Below are 6,000 nucleotides of genomic sequence, written 5' to 3'. Positions count from 1 at the left end.
GAACATGTGGAAATAAAAGAAAAAAAAATGTTGAGATTGAGGCAGTTAACCAAAGTAGCTCATATAAGTAACAAAACCAACCTGAGTTTTGCCTCAGTTATCAAGGTTTGGTTGTAATTAATCTAGGACCAGTAGATATAATTAATGCATTCTTCTTTTTAAAAGGTTCTTACTTTCGTGTGGAAATGTTATATCTGGGGTACTTACATGATTGAACTTGACTATATGAGGTACTATTAGTCTGTTAGTCTTTCAAATTGACTTTTAAAAGTGCAGATCTTTATGATTTTTATCATAAAGACCAGCAAGACTTTTAATTTAAAAACTTACTATAATGAGATGAAATAATACCTAAAAGTATACCCTGCCTTACATATAAACCATCGTAGAAAAGTTTGGACTTACAAAAAGGCAGATGGTATGTATGTGTCTGTGTATGGTATATTATATGCTTGGTAGCAAGAAAGAAAGAGGGTGTTGCATTTTCACATTGAAAAGAATACTTTGCTTTTTGAAGGTATTTACTTTAGGATTCTTTTAATAATAATTTCCTAATGCTTTAAATATGTAATTTGATTGTAGGAGTTGGTTTACAGTATAAAACTTTTCTGGAACACATTTCTTATATAAAGTGAAATAGAATGATATTTAGTTATTGTTGTAGATAAACTTGAATACTGGTTTAGTCTTTCATAAAATGCTTTCAGTTATCTCGTTTAACCTCATAACCAGCTCTAAAAGAGAAAGGACATGTTATATTCCCATTTTAGAGATGAAGAATCTGAGGTTAAGATAAAGGACTCAGTTAAGCTCACATCATTAATAAATGTCAGAGCTACTAATGGGGAAAGCAAGCTAGCATTAATAAATGCTTATTGTGTGCCAGGCACTATATTTTCTCATGTGATCGTAAACAGTCCGGGAATTAGATAGTATAATTCTTATGAAGAAATTACTCAGCGGGTAGATAAACACACACAAATCTGCTGCCTCTAATTTCCAAAATTAGAATATAGGAAATTTTAAAATTGTGAAAACCTCATGGATTTGGGCAAACTGAATGTATATAAGTTGTTGAAGTTGGCACAAAAAATATGTAATGAGGCCTACTCTTTTCAGTTAACCTTTTATAATATTTAATTTGGAGTATTTGGACAAATGTTCCATTAACTCTAAAATCCATTAATTTTGTAACTATACTTAAAATGTTGAATCTTGCAACTAAGCTTAGCCTCATTCAGAATTTTTATTTTACAAACATAATTTATTGTTTTAAATTAATTTTTTAGCTGATAGCAGTTAGCACTTAATATGTAAATTGAATAATTTATCAAGTGTAGAAATTTGTTAACCTAATCAGTTTTTACTTAAATGCACCAAAGATTTTTTAGTAGGTATTAAAATAGCTTAAGAGAATTAAAATTCTTTGTTGTTTGAATAAATATTTGTCCAAAGAAGCACAGTTGATGTCCTAGGATTATGGATTTTAAAAAAAAATCATTAGTTTGAATACTAAGATTAAGTGTTTGTGTTTATATGTATAAAAATAAAAACAGAAGAAAATACTCTGGGAATAGTCATACTGACAAACCAGTTACAAGTAAGAATACTCAGTTTTCCTCAGTTTAATTAATTGAATGTTATCTTTAAGTGGACACTATTAAATGCTAAATAATAAGCTTATTTTTTACACTACACTATTAAAATAATTTTGCCTTAGAATTTTTTTTTAAGACAAGTCAAAGTTATTTTTATAAGAAACCCCACCTATTTTTTGCAGCCTGTAATACCATTTAAGATTAACATTTGTTCTTCATGCCAGCAAGATTTAACTAACAACTGTAAAGGTAATTATCTTTGTATACTTTTAAGTAATTTAGTCATTTATTGCTGGAGAAAAGGAGTAGAATAAATAGGGTTTTAAACTGGTGCTTTATTAAGTGACTTCCTTTTAAGTGATTGTAGGTCATGAAATAGGTACACTAATAATATTCTGTCAACTTTAAAAGTTATCAAGACATCTTTGCAGAGTGACTATAAACTGTTAAGGGCTAATAAGTAATTAAATATCATTCATTGCTTTTCACTCTTTAATTGCAAACAAAAACATAATTAAACTGGTATGTTTGTAAGTTTGAGTTCTCTTCCTGCCAGATCATTTTAACATATTGATGAAAAGTCAGATTTAGAGCATTAGCTCTTTGACAGTGTCCTTTTTATACCCACTCTTTTCTGAATCGAATGTTTTGTGCCTTTTCACTGTGTTGTAGTTGCTTCAAATTGATTCTGCTGGCTAGATTGTACTGGTTAATAAATGATTTTGATTTTGTTGTTGTTATGGGTTTTATGTTTGTGCTACCTGCTGGTCAGGCAGCACTTTTTTTAGATTACTTTATGATTATTTAGGAAAATGGCACTAAGTACTAGTGTGAACATTTGTTGTTTTTTTTTTTAATCTCTTTTGTGGCCTTTATAGTTACTGTGAAGGCACTCCAGGGCCTGTCTCTAGATGCTTACTAGAGGAATCTGACAAATAAAATAAAATGAGTAGTGTGTCTGCCTCTCTGTCTTCTCCTCCCACTCACCCTCCTATTCCTTTTTAAAAATAATCTGTTCCCATAACTACACAGCTCTACATTGAATGGCTTCTCATTTCAGTTTGCCTAAAACTGAACTAGAGGTGATGGCTTGAGATGAGTTTCTCATTAGGAGCAGCAACATCCCAACCAACATGCAATTTGAGTTGATGAACTCAGGAAAAATCAGGACTTTTAAAGTCCTATTTGGATTATTCTAAGATTCAGTGCCAAATTTGAAGTGACTAAAAATGTATTCTTTAATAAGGAACAAGTAGCATTTCTAAGACTTTAAATAGTATTATGATAAATGTTACTTGTGATTAGGGTAAATAATGGATAATGTGAGAATAATTTTCTAAATGATTTCTAGGAACTATAGGCAATTCTTCCTTAGAGCTTCCCCCTTTCTTTTGCACATTCCTCTCTTGGTAAAGTCTGTAGTGTTCTTTTGGGGGACTTACCCCCTTGTTTCCTCTAATGTTATTTCAACTTAAAGATACTTTTATCCTAGAATATTAGCATGCTTTCTGCCCTTCTCTTTGGAAGTAGCATTAATAAGATAGAAGTAATAGGATTAGCTTGTGTGGAAGATGAGAGAAAGAAGGTCTTGGTAGAGAGAGTGACTATGTTTTGTTTACTCTTCATGTTTCATTCAACTTGCTATGTATTGATCTTAAATCTATGACTATTGAAGAATCCCAAGACAATTTAAATTTAGCCTCTGCAGCCATTTATACAAAGAGAAAATAAGAATTATATTCAGAGAATAGAGGTTATACAAAGATGGATGTATCTTTTTTTAAATCTTAAGTAAAAAAGTAATTTCAGTGCTTGCATTGTTGTTGGAGGTTCTAAAACATTTCTTGAATGAAGAGCATGTATACTTCTCATTGTTACTTTGCCTCTTTGCTTGGTATTCCTGCTTGTGTTAAAGTTGGACAGTGTACTGTGATGTAATTACAAAATTTTTATTCCAACAATTGGACTTTTCTTATCCCTATAGATACAACTGTATTACAATAGATTGAGTGTGGCTGCCAAAAAGAGTGAGTACAGAGGTGGGCATTTCGCTGCTCCATGTTGTATAGTTAAGTGTTATAATTTAGGGGATTTATGATGTACATTAAAGTGGAAAATGCTTTTGAACTTAGCCTTCAGTCTCAAATCATAAGTTTTGTTTTTAATCATTAAAGGACACTTAAAAGCAATTACAAAGAAATCTAAAATTTCAAAATTCATTATTTTGTCAACTGTGTGTGAAGTATCTTGTGAGTTACATAGATATTTTAGCCGTCTCATGTTTCAAAAGTACAAATGTCTTTATAGAAAAATTCAGTTCTCTGTGAAGACCAGGAAGTGTATTGTATATTGAACTAGTTCTTTGTGTTATTTTGATATTTAAAATAAATATAAAATTCTTTGGTCCTAATAAAGTATTAGGTTTTATTGAACACCTTTTAACTGCATGGGAATGCAGAATATGCTCTGCATGTCTCCTTAAAAATTGAATGCAAAGACCATAAGCAAATGTAAAATCTGGCTTTCCGTACAGTTCCATCCATAAACCAGGCTTTTCCTTCCTTTACGAAATGGTCAAAAGGAAATACCCAATTTTCCCAAGGTGCAGATTGAAAGAGAGGCTGCAAAATACAGTTGACTCTTGAATAATGTGGGTGTTGGGGGAACTGACCCCTGATGTAGTTGAAAATCTGTGGATAACTTTTGACTCCTCAAAAAGTTAATTACTAATAGCTTATTATTGACGCAAAGTCTTACCTATAACATAACACATTTTGCATGTTATATGTGCTATATACTATATTCCTAACAATATAGTAAGCTAGAGAAAATAAAATGTTATTAAGGAAATCATAAGAAAGAAAAACATTTACAGTACTGTAAAAAGTCATGTAGGTGGGCCAGTGCAGTTCAAAGCCATGTTTTTCTAAGGTCAACTGCATTTGCAAAGATGTGACTGGGATGTAGGGAAACAATCAATAATGCAATACCCTGGAACTATTAACAACTATGTTATTCCCTCCCCCAGATCCAAAGGGTTGAGGGGAAAGACCCACGGGGAGAGGGCACGTCTTCAGCTGTGTGTCGCTTTTAATGTTGAGATGTAGTCAGCCCAAGGTGGTAGAGGGGAGGAAGTAAGTACCCTCACCTCCCTCTTCTCCCTCAGTGACCTTCTTTGAAGCAAAACAGAAGCCACAGAGTAAAACTATTAATGTAACATATACAGAATACAGATCAGAATCCCACAGCAAAGAACGGTCTGGAAAATAGCGGGGAGTGGAAGTGGAGGTACAAATAAAATCTATCCAGCACAGTTCATTGTGCTTCTTAAAAAAAAAAAAAATTGAGTTAATAGCATTTCTTAATGAAAAACTATGAAGGGAAAACAAGCAAAATGTGCTATCACCATGTTAAAAGAGTTGAACTAAACTATTTCAGTGACTTCAGTTTTAAGAGGGTTTATATTTGCAATGTTAATTTGAGGAATAACATTAACAATATGAAATAAATTAAATGTACCTGAAAGTCACAATAATTCATATTAACATTTTTTGCTTAAACGGTAGTGTTCTTATTTTGCCTCAATCCTAAAGGCTTCCCCTGCCCCAGAAAACAAACAAACAAAACCTAAATAAACAGTTTTGTTTAAAAATTGTTAAGAGATTCAACTTCAGGTTATGTTGGGTGTCCGTGATTATAATTTAATATCTCCCCTTTCTCATTCTTCTACTCAGACTTTTCTTTCCATATAATTGTACCCGTACACACATCCATACCTTGTATTTTAGTTTCTTACTACCTTTAGAGGCAGTATAGTATAGTAACAGCAAGACTACAGACTGCCTGGGTACCTAGCCTAGATTTGCAACTTGCTGTCTGGTATGCCCTGTATTGTTCATCTGTAAAATGCAAATAATAGTAGTTATTTCACAGAGTTGAAGTGAAAGTTGAGGTAAATGTGTAAAGGACTTTAAACAATCCCTGGAATATAGTAATATGCAAGCCATGATCGTTATTATTAGACACCTACAGTTAAAAACCAAGAAGTTGTCGAGGGCACTGGCTGTCAAAACATTACTTACAAATTCATGGGAATCTCGGTTTTCTCCATCTACTTTTTCTCCCAGAATCCCAAGGTAAGAATCCGCATGTAAAATTACTGAGCACTTGCAGGGTCAGTCACTGAAATAAGCACGTTCACACAACTAGGAATTTAATTTTCTTCATTGTTTTCTCCCAACTCTCCACAGGAAACCGCAAAAGGAGAGAGAATTAATATAATTCTGGGTGGGGTATATTAGTTTTGCCTACCTAACGGTTTTACCTAGGTTTGTCTCGGGCACCCGCAATGATTGCTACATTTACTGTGGCAATGCTGTTACTCTCGCCCCTTTAAGCCAAC

The sequence above is a fragment of the Lontra canadensis genome, unplaced genomic scaffold (genome assembly GCF_010015895.1).
Source record: "Lontra canadensis isolate GAN:19392208 unplaced genomic scaffold, GSC_riverotter_1.0 scaffold63, whole genome shotgun sequence".
Lineage (NCBI taxonomy): Eukaryota > Metazoa > Chordata > Mammalia > Carnivora > Mustelidae > Lontra > Lontra canadensis.
Note: the sequence above shows the minus strand (reverse complement) of the source record.